Raw genomic sequence first — 10,570 nt, forward strand, 5'->3', positions numbered from 1 at the left:
TCATGTGACCCGCGTACAAATCCTGATTTTCGTTCGCACTTTCCACGGAACCAATACTTTGCCTAACCCAAAAACAGTTTATACTACTTAGAGATTGCCGCGTTACAGCGTGCCACCTCTTCGCATATCATGTGACCCGCGTACAAATCCTGATTTTCGTGCGCACTGTCCGCAACCCAGACGCAACCCAAACAGTTTATACTACTCAGAGTATGCCGCGTTACAGCGTGCCACCTCTTCGCATATCATGTGACCCGCGTACAAATCCTGATTTTCGTGCGCACTGTCCGCAACACAGACGCAACCCAGACGCAACCCAGACGCAACCCAGACGCAACCCAGACGCAACCTAGACGCAACCCTGACGCAACCCAAACACAACCCAGACGCAACCCAGACGCAACCCAGACGTAACCGAGACGCATCACAGACGCAACCCAGACGCAACCCGGAAACAGTTTATACTACTAAGAGAATGCCGCCTTACACCGTGCCACCTCTTCGGACATCATGTGACCCGCGTACAAATCCTGATTTTCGTTCGCACTTTCCACGGAACCAATACTTTGCCTAACCCAAAAACAGTTTATACTACTTAGAGATTGCCGCGTTACACTGTGCCACCTCTTCGCATATCATGTGACCCGCGTACAAATCCTGATTTTCGTGCGCACTGTCCGCAACCCAGACGCAACCCAAACAGTTTATACTACTCAGAGTATGCCGCGTTACAGCGTGCCACCTCTTCGCATATCATGTGACCCGCGTAAAAATCCTGATTTTCGTGCGCACTGTCCGCAACACAGACGCAACCCAGACGCAACCCAGACGCAACCCAGACGCAACCCAGACGCAACCTAGACGCAACCCTGACGCAACCCAAACACAACCCAGACGCAACCCAGACGCAACCCAGACGTAACCGAGACGCATCACAGATGCAACCCAGACGCAACCCGGAAACAGTTTATACTACTCAGAGAATGCCGCCTTCCACCGTGCCACCTCTTCGCACATCATGTGACCCGCGTACAAATCCTGATTTTCGTTCACACTTTCCACGGAACCAATACTTTGCCTAACCCAAAAACAGTTTATACTACTTAGAGATTGCCGCGTTACAGCGTGCCACCTCTTCGCATATCATGTGACCCGCGTACAAATCCTGATTTTCGTGCGCACTGTCCGCAACCCAGACGCAACCCAAACAGTTTATACTACTCAGAGTATGCCGCGTTACAGCGTGCGACCTCTTCGCATATCATGTGACCCGCGTACAAATCCTGATTTTCGTGCGCACTGTCTTCAACACAGACGCAACCCAGACGCAACCCAGACGCAACCCAGACGCAACCCAGACGCAACCCAGACGCAACCTAGACGCAACCCTGACGCAACCCAGACACAACCCAGACGCAACCCAGACGCAACCCAGACGTAACCGAGACGCATCACAGACGCAACCCAGACGCAACCCAGGAACAGTTTATACTACTCAGAGAATGCCGCCTTACACCGTGCCACCTCTTCGCACATCATGTGACCCGCGTACAAATCCTGATTTTCGTTCGCACTTTCCACGGAACCAATACTTTGCCTAACCCAAAAACAGTTTATACTACTTAGAGATTGCCGCGTTACAGCGTGCCACCTCTTCGCATATCATGTGACCCGCGTACAAATCCTGATTTTCGTGCGCACTGTCTTCAACACAGACGCAACCCAGACGCAACCCAGACGCAACCCAGACGCAACCCAGACGCAACCCAGACGCAACCTAGACGTAACCCTGACGCAACCCAGACGCAACCCAGACGTAACCGAGACGCATCACAGACGCAACCCAGACGCAACCCAGAAACAGTTTATACTACTCAGAGAATGCCGCCTTACACCGTGTCACCTCTTCGCACATCATGTGACCCGCGTACAAATCCTGATTTTCGTTCGCACTTTCCACGGAACCAATACTTTGCCTAACCCAAAAACAGTTTATACTACTTAGAGATTGCCGCGTTACAGCGTGCCACCTCTTCGCATATCATGTGACCCGCGTACAAATCCTGATTTTCGTGCGCACTGTCCGCAACCCAGACGCAACCCAAACAGTTTATACTACTCAGAGTATGCCGCGTTACAGCGTGCCACCTCTTCGCATATCATGTGACCCGTGTACAAATCCTGATTTTCGTGCGCACTGTCCGCAACACAGACGCAACCCAGACGCAACCCAGACGCAACCCAGACGCAACCCAGACGCAACCCAGACGCAACCTAGACGCAACCCGGACGCAACCCAGACACAACCCAGACGCAACCCAGACGCAACCCAGACGTAACCGAGACGCATCACAGACGCAACCCAGACGCAACCCAGACGCAACCCAGAAACAGTTTATACTACTCAGAGATTGCCGCCTTACACCGTGCCACCTCTTCGCATATCATGTGACCCGCGTACAAATCCTCATTTTCGTGCGCACTTTCCACGTAACCAATACCTTGCCTAACCCAAAAACAGTTTATACTGCTTAGTAATTGCCGCGTTACAGCGTGCCACCTCTTCGCATATCATGTGACCCGCGTACAAATCCTGATTTTCGTTCGCACTTTCCACGGAACCAATACATTGCCTAACCCAAAAACAGTTTATACTACTTAGAGATTGCCGGGTTACAGCGTGCCACCTCTTCGCATATCATGTGGCCCGCGTACAAATCCTGATTTTCGTGCGCACTGTCCGCAACACAGACGCAACCCAGACGCAACCCAGACGCAACCCAGACGCAACCTAGACGCAACCCAGACGCAACCCAGACACAACCCAGACGCAACCCAGACGCAACCCAGACGTAACCGAGACGCATCACAGACGCAACCCAGACACAACCCAGACGCAACCCAGACGCAACCCAGACGTAACCGAGACGTATCACAGACGCAACCCAGACGCAACCCAAACGCAACCCAGAAACAGTTTATACTACTCAGAGAATGCCGCCTTACACCGTGCCACCTCTTCGCATATCATGTGACCCGCGTACAAATCCTCATTTTCGTGCGCACTTTCCACGTAACCAATACCTTGCCTAACCCAAAAACAGTTTATACTACTTAGAAATTGCCGCGTTACAGCGTGCCACCTCTTCGCATATCATGTGACCCGCGTATAAATCCTGATTTTCGTGCGCACTTTCCACGGAACCAATACCTTGCCTAACCTGAAAACTGTTTATACTACTGATAGAATGCTGCGTTACTGCGTGTTACCTTCTCGCATATGATGTTATCCGCGTACAAATTCTGATTTCTGGATTTTTTTTATAAATGTCGTTTATGTTGATGATATTTATGATAAGGTTTTTAATAAAGAACAAGTCGATTTTGTGTTTATTTTGTCCATTTATTTTCATTTTAATTATTTGTACATATTGAATACATAATGTTGAATTTATATTTATTTCGTTTATAATATGAATTCCTATACAATATATAATATAATACTATATAATTCATTATAATGCATTATATTTGTGTTTTATACAATGACTGAATTTCTTGTTTCTCTTTATTCTTCTTAATTTATTGTTTCATGTGAATGAAATTTTTGTCCTATGAAATTCAGCCTTTGTTTATATATTCGGTGTATGAGACGACAACCAACGATACAGGATTATAATACTCTTTAGATTCATACAAATTTGCATTGTAATTGGAACATTTTACAATATAAAGAGACCTCGTATGATATTTCGTCAAATTTATATCACTATATGTCTTCTTGCTATGAAAGGAAAAATATTTATTTTCCATTAAAGAAAAAAAGAGTTGTTCTTTGATATCTCGTCCACCACTTGATCCTCGAAAAGATTGACACGTTATAATGTGTCGCTTGATTCCAAACAGATCTGTAAAAAAAATTTTTATTTTAGTTTAGTCCTTCATATTGTATCTCAGTTTTTCAATATATATATATGTACATATATATTCTAACAGTATTTTTATAATCCACAAAAAAATTATTAAGAAGTATATGAATTATAAAAATACTGTTAGAATATATATACATATAAATATATATATATATATATATATATATATATATATATATATATAACATTATATATATTATATAATATATTTGACAAGCCTTATTACGTAATATATAAAGTAATAGTAAAGTGTAGTACTATGTAATTTGTATGCACAAATGATGAAGTACGTTTTCCATATATAATTAATAATTTTTTCTCTTATATGCGAAATTCTTTGCGATCCTACAAGCAATTAACTATAATTGTATTTATAAGTCGATAACTCTTATATTATTTTATGCAAATGGTTTGCATCATATATATATAGGTATATGTCTTTGTGTATATATATATATATATATATATATATATATATATATATATATATATATATACACAATAAACAAATATATCATCCTGCTTGTTATCATCTCGAAAACGCAATCGAGGTTTTCATCGTTTGTTTTTATCGTTTTCCCATCATGTTGAGAAAAAAATCCAATATAAATAAGAATGTTAAATAAAAATTAAAATGCAAGATCTGTATGATCGAATACAGTGTTTAAATAAATTCTCTTCCATTCTGTTTGGTTTTTGACGAGAGAGAAAGAATCGCTTGAAAAATTTGATTAAAATGTCACGTACGTACTGCCCGATAAAATTTTTGGATCGAGTTGTGCAGGCGATGAAAAATTTGTGGAATTTGATCGTTTGCAATTTCTAGGACATGATTGAGGAAAAGAGGAAAATTCTAACGAAGAGATTTCAAAGAGATTTTGAGTTTATAATACGAAAAACTTGTACATTCTTTTTGACTCTTTCGTTGTGAAAAAAGATTTTTCAGATTTTTCTGTAAGATAATTGCAGATTAAATAATTTAACTTCGTGAATGCGGATTCGAACGACTAAAGAAAAAAAGATTTAATTATATTTGATAACAGTAGATACATTAGTAACGTTATATAACTACAAAATACATAATAAATTGACTATTAAGAGAGGAATGTTTCCTTTTCTTCTAAGGGAACTAAAATATATTCCTTAGTAAGCTAGATATTTACGGGATAATTATCGTTATCGTTTATTCGCATGAAATTCGTTTTCAACAAATACGATAGATTGAGATTACTTTTATTCGTACATTTAAGTTAATATCACGAGAGGAGGAGAAAGTAAAGAATATGGTAATATAATATTATATTATATAGATATATCACATTAGATATATCATCAATAAAAATTTGGAAATTTTAAGCTTTGTTTTCGTCAAGGAAAATTTATAATAAAAATCGAATATCGATTGCTAACAAATCTCGTTTTACCAGACAAAATGAATATTTGATCTCATATGTGGTGTCGTTCATTAAAACACTTATTAAAGCCACCGTCTCTCGCTTTGCCGCGCGGTAAACATCGAAGCTGATTCAAATAGATCGACGCAGTAATTAATTAGAAGGAAAACTTTCGGGATTGTTGTTTTGAAATACCGTTATTAAGGATAATTTGAGGTACGATAACTAAGTCAAAGTCTGAGTATTTTGGTCAACGTTAGAGATATTACAACATTAAAATATTAATATTAAAATGAGTATATTAGAAGTGACGTTGAGCAATCTAATAAAAATCAGAATTATAATCTAGAAACTTATAATCTAAAAAAATAGTAATACCGAAAATAAAAATAGTAGATAAGAGTTTTCTCATCCTCCCTCTTTCTCTTTTCTCTCTTTCTCTCTCTGGAGTAGATCAGCACCCTCTCTTTTCTCGTAGCTTAAACAGAAGGGTCGCGAACCGTCTGCCGGATGGTATGCCAGTTATATGAGTCATTAGTCACTGTCTTCCGCAGAGGTGACTTACTTGGATTTAAAATTAATGGCGCGGCTTTTGCGATACTCGCGACGAAGATTTTTGCAGCACTTACGCTTCACGAACGTCCGAGTGCGCCTGAATGAAGGAAGAAGAAGAAGTCGTGCCGTAGTCAGGAATAGAAGAGTAAAACTGCGCCCTCCCTAAAGAGTCAGGGGGAAAGAAGAAAAGAAAGAAAGAAAGAGAGAAAGAAAGAGAGAGAGAGAAAGAGAGATAGAGAAAGAAAGTGAGGATGAGTGGGGGTATTGTCTGAGTTTGCTCGCGTTATCCTCGTTTACGAGGGTTGGTCGGGAAGGAATAAAACCAGGGAAATTTTTATTAATAACCGGAGGGCCAACCAGAGTTCGTGACTGCTATCCCTTCCATCGTAAGAATGAAATTAACATGGCGAAGATACTGAAGCATCTGAAAGTGTCACGAAGCGCATATATCTCCTTAAACGATCCTATCCCTTCTATCTCTTTCTCTCCTTTTTTTCCTAATCTCATTCTGTTCGTTATAATTTTTATGAATAAAGAATAGTCGATTCTTATTAATGGTTAGTATTGTAAATTTTAATGTCCCAATATAACATCGATTTTTTTTCTATTGAATATCTATACATATCTCACAGTTGAATGAGGTCCTCGTTGAATTGTTTAAACGACAATTTTTATATATGCAATCTTTTTAACGCACGCCAAGATTTATAAATCGAAGTCTTTGAAAGATGAAAGAGGAACTTTCGACTAAGGCGAGAAGGAGCTTTCGGTAATCTTCGCAAGAAAAACTCGCGTTGCTTGAGAGCAACAGCAAAGTTATCGTCATACGGTGAATATTCACAGAGAAAAGCTTGGTGCTCGAAGTTACCTAGCGCAAACGCGGACGCTAAATGCGATACTTCTTTTTCCAGTATGACATTTAAAAAGTCTAAAGAACTTGATATCGTGCGGAGACACGTTCGCAGAATTACCGGACATTGGGAGCGGAACGAGGAGTAAAAAAAGAAAAGGCACAGCTTCCACGTCTAACCATTTCATCACCGAGATTTACGACGCGGTATACTTTTCTCTTTTTTATTCTAACGTACATTACTCTTTCGTTGTACTTTTTTTTTAGTACGATCATTGCTCGCTTGTCTATATATGTTTTCATACATGGTTTCATTTTTTGAAAATACTTCACTGTATTTATAGATAAATAGTTTTGTCATGACTATAAAAAAAAATTGTAGAAAATAGTATAGAAATATACTAAATAAATATATAATTTTTATATTTAGATTGTGGATAATTAATGAAGGCATCTAAACGATTCGTCAAAATTGAGAGTACCTGATTAATTATATAAAAATTGTAACTCTTATCTTTCTAAAGCCTATTTCTTTTTCTTTCTTTCTTTCTTCATAAAATGCTTAAACTACACCAGAAAGAAACTTTTTAAACTTTCGCTAATTATTCAGCCTCCTTACTTAGCAAGTAGTTATAGAAGTAGTCTTGTAAACTTACATTACTCGTTCCACTCTGGAAAGCTCTCTCTTGCTTCGGAAAAGATTGGAGCATGCCGGAAGAAATCTGTCGATATCAATGAACAAGAAAAAGAGATAAAGAGAGAGAGAGAGAGAGAGAGAGAGAGAGAGAGAGAGAGAGAGAGAAAAGGAGAAGAAGTTTTCCATAGCGAGTTATATAAAACCAAGAATCAAATTCGCAATATACGCAAGTCGAAGAAGATAGAAGGAGAGACGAAAAGAGGCAATTGACAGCTTTCCGCTTGAACTCTTTCTCCGTTCTCTCAGTTCGAAACCACAGAGACCTCGCCTTTCCTGCAATTTATTCTTCTTCTTTCTTTTTCGCAAAACGTTCAACTCTGCCAGGTTTGCACTTCTTCGTTGATTTCAGTTTCAAGCTTGAAATTCTTGGTTATTTTGAGCGAAACTAGTAACATCGAATTAAGGATTTCGTAATAATTCAATTTATAAATAAACTAGATAAATAGATAATTCATGAAAACTCATCTATTATTCTAACAACTATTACTCTAACAACATATAAATACAGGTAAGATTAATAAATCTTAGTCATAAATAAAAGGAAAAAAAAAACATTCATATCTTATGAAGCATTAAACGGAAATACTGCCTGGTGGTATCTCGAGTTCTAAAACGTCACGAATTCGCAACATCACCGTCTATAAATATGCCGCGATGAACAATTCGCGGAGCAACTTTATATTTAATCGCAAGACTCGTCCCTTCCGAATAACGTTGCCGATAACCCCTTGCCCTTTCGCCCTTCGCCCTTCCAAACCAGGCTCACACTGCTAACCACTGGAACAACATGGGGAACTACGATAAGTCGTACGAACTACGTAATCCGTATTGGAGTTTCTTGAAACACCGACAATGTAACCGGTACACTCGTATTACGTGAATTTATGCATCGAACAATTTGTCGGTATTATCGAACTCACATGAATCTACCGGTAATCGAAGAGTCGTACTGGGAATAGAAACTTATAGTTAAAACCATTCAAGCGAAAAGGTCTTTAAAAATTTCAAATAAATGAATATTAAATATCTTTTAAATAATGTGTTTTATGAGAGTAAATCCTTTTACTACTCTGTAGTAAGTAAAAAAGTATGCAATAATAATATTTTTAATAATTCTTGAAAGAAATTTTATCGACGTGAAGTCGTCTACCAAGACAAGACATTGCAATTTTGAAAAAGGATATGAGGTACCTAAGAGAGAAAGATAGGAAGGGATGGAACAAGGAGAGAGGGACAATAATGAGAAGGGAATAAGAGAAGGAAGAAGAGAGAAAATCGCGAAAGGGAAGGATGAGAAAAATAGGTAAGCAAGCGCAATTTCCGCAATGTGAAAGTTTCTAGAGAGACAAACGATGCAGATATAGCTCGTAACATAAAGATTTTCCGTTTCTCCCAGTTTTCGATTATTGTCATCCTTTGATATTGTCCTTCGTTATTCTCTGTTCACTTATCCAGAAAACTATTCAATACTGTTTTCTCTTCTTTCTTTTTTCTTTTCTTTTTTAACGTTCCACGATAATAACATCCTACTTTAATAGGAAGGAAAAACAATAGATAAAATTCGCTGCTCGATAAAATATACTTTCCTTATTTAAAAGAACATTCGCGCCGACGAAAATAGTAAAAGCTGTTTGCATTTAGCATGCATAAATGTATATGTATGTATGTGCGTACATTCATATTATCTTCATATCTTCATCGAGCATTGGATCGTCGAGATACACAGCAACGATGAGACAATTATGAAGTGGTAGGTACGCGACGCGTCGACGATTTGAATATTCAACGAAACGTGCTATTAGCTCCTTCTTGCTAGCGAAGCCTGACGATGCGAGTTAGAATGGCGACGAGTCACTCTTCGGACTATTCATCAAAGTGACGTAGTTAAAGGTGTTACGTCTTGGCATTTCAACCACTGAAAGAAAGAGAGAGAGAGAGAGCTAAGAATAAGGAAATGAAGGAGAGAGAGAGAGCTAAGAATAAGGAAAGGAGGAACAGAGAGAGAGCTAAGAATATGGAAAGGAGGGAGAGGGAAGGAAAGAGAGAGAGAAAGAGAGAGAACTAAGAATAAGAAGAGCGGAGAGAGAAAGAGAAAGAAAGACGATACGTGTGATCATCCAATTAATTAGCTACACTGCAGTGACAGATTACTATTTATGCGTTGGAAACTTGATACTGAAGATGTATTAAGACACATTACCGTCGTATAATTCTAATAACCGATTATCAACTTGAGAACATTTAACTCCTAATGGCTCATTTTATTTATCAGTATCTACTAGTATCGATATTGTTCCTTCGAATAAAGGGTAATTCTCTTCGTTTCTCTTAGAAGTAACTGTTCTATCATGCGTCGTGTGAGAGAATGATAGAACGATTCAAGCACCATCCTGCGAATCGTAGTTAAAAGCAAGAGCCATAAATCAGACTAGCGAAGTAAACGAGGATGGAGAAACAGATGTATCCTGCAAATAACCGACGGTATAGTTACACGTAAGGTAAAAGAAGTTGTGGAAAGGGGAAAGAGAGGAAGAGAAAGAGATAGAGGAGAGAAAGAGACAAACAGGAAGAGAGAAAGAGAGAGAGAGATAGCAGAGGCGGGGCAGGATATACAACTACATAACGAAGAGAGGGAGAAGAAATAAAGGCAGGACGATACGCAGGGGGTCGTAAAGCGGGTCGGCCCGCCGCAATGTTGTTACTCACTGCTTTCGAGCGTAGAATTAATTAAAATGCATATAAAATGACCCAACAGCGACCGTCGAGCAGCCTCGACTCGTTCCCCAAATTGAACCGAACTTATCTCCTTCTTTCTCTCTCTCTCTCTCTCTTTACTTCGTTTATACACCACGCCTTTTATAGGATATCCTCTTTCTCATTCGCAAAGAGCCATATCGAATAGCCCCGAAAATGCAAATTTTCCAAAAAGCTAACCTTCAAACGCGATTACTTTCATCGCCAACAAAAACGAACAAATAACATTTCAATGTTTCCAAGTAACAGCACGTACTCATTTCATATGAGAGTAGTGTGCGCAGATGCGAACATCTCGAGAATATCGCAATACGCGTCTTGATAAAACGTTATAATTCATCGTTCGATATAGCAAAAGGAGAAGATAAAAGAGGATAGACGGTGCATA

This window comes from Vespula vulgaris, chromosome 6 (genome assembly GCF_905475345.1).
Source record: "Vespula vulgaris chromosome 6, iyVesVulg1.1, whole genome shotgun sequence".
Lineage (NCBI taxonomy): Eukaryota > Metazoa > Arthropoda > Insecta > Hymenoptera > Vespidae > Vespula > Vespula vulgaris.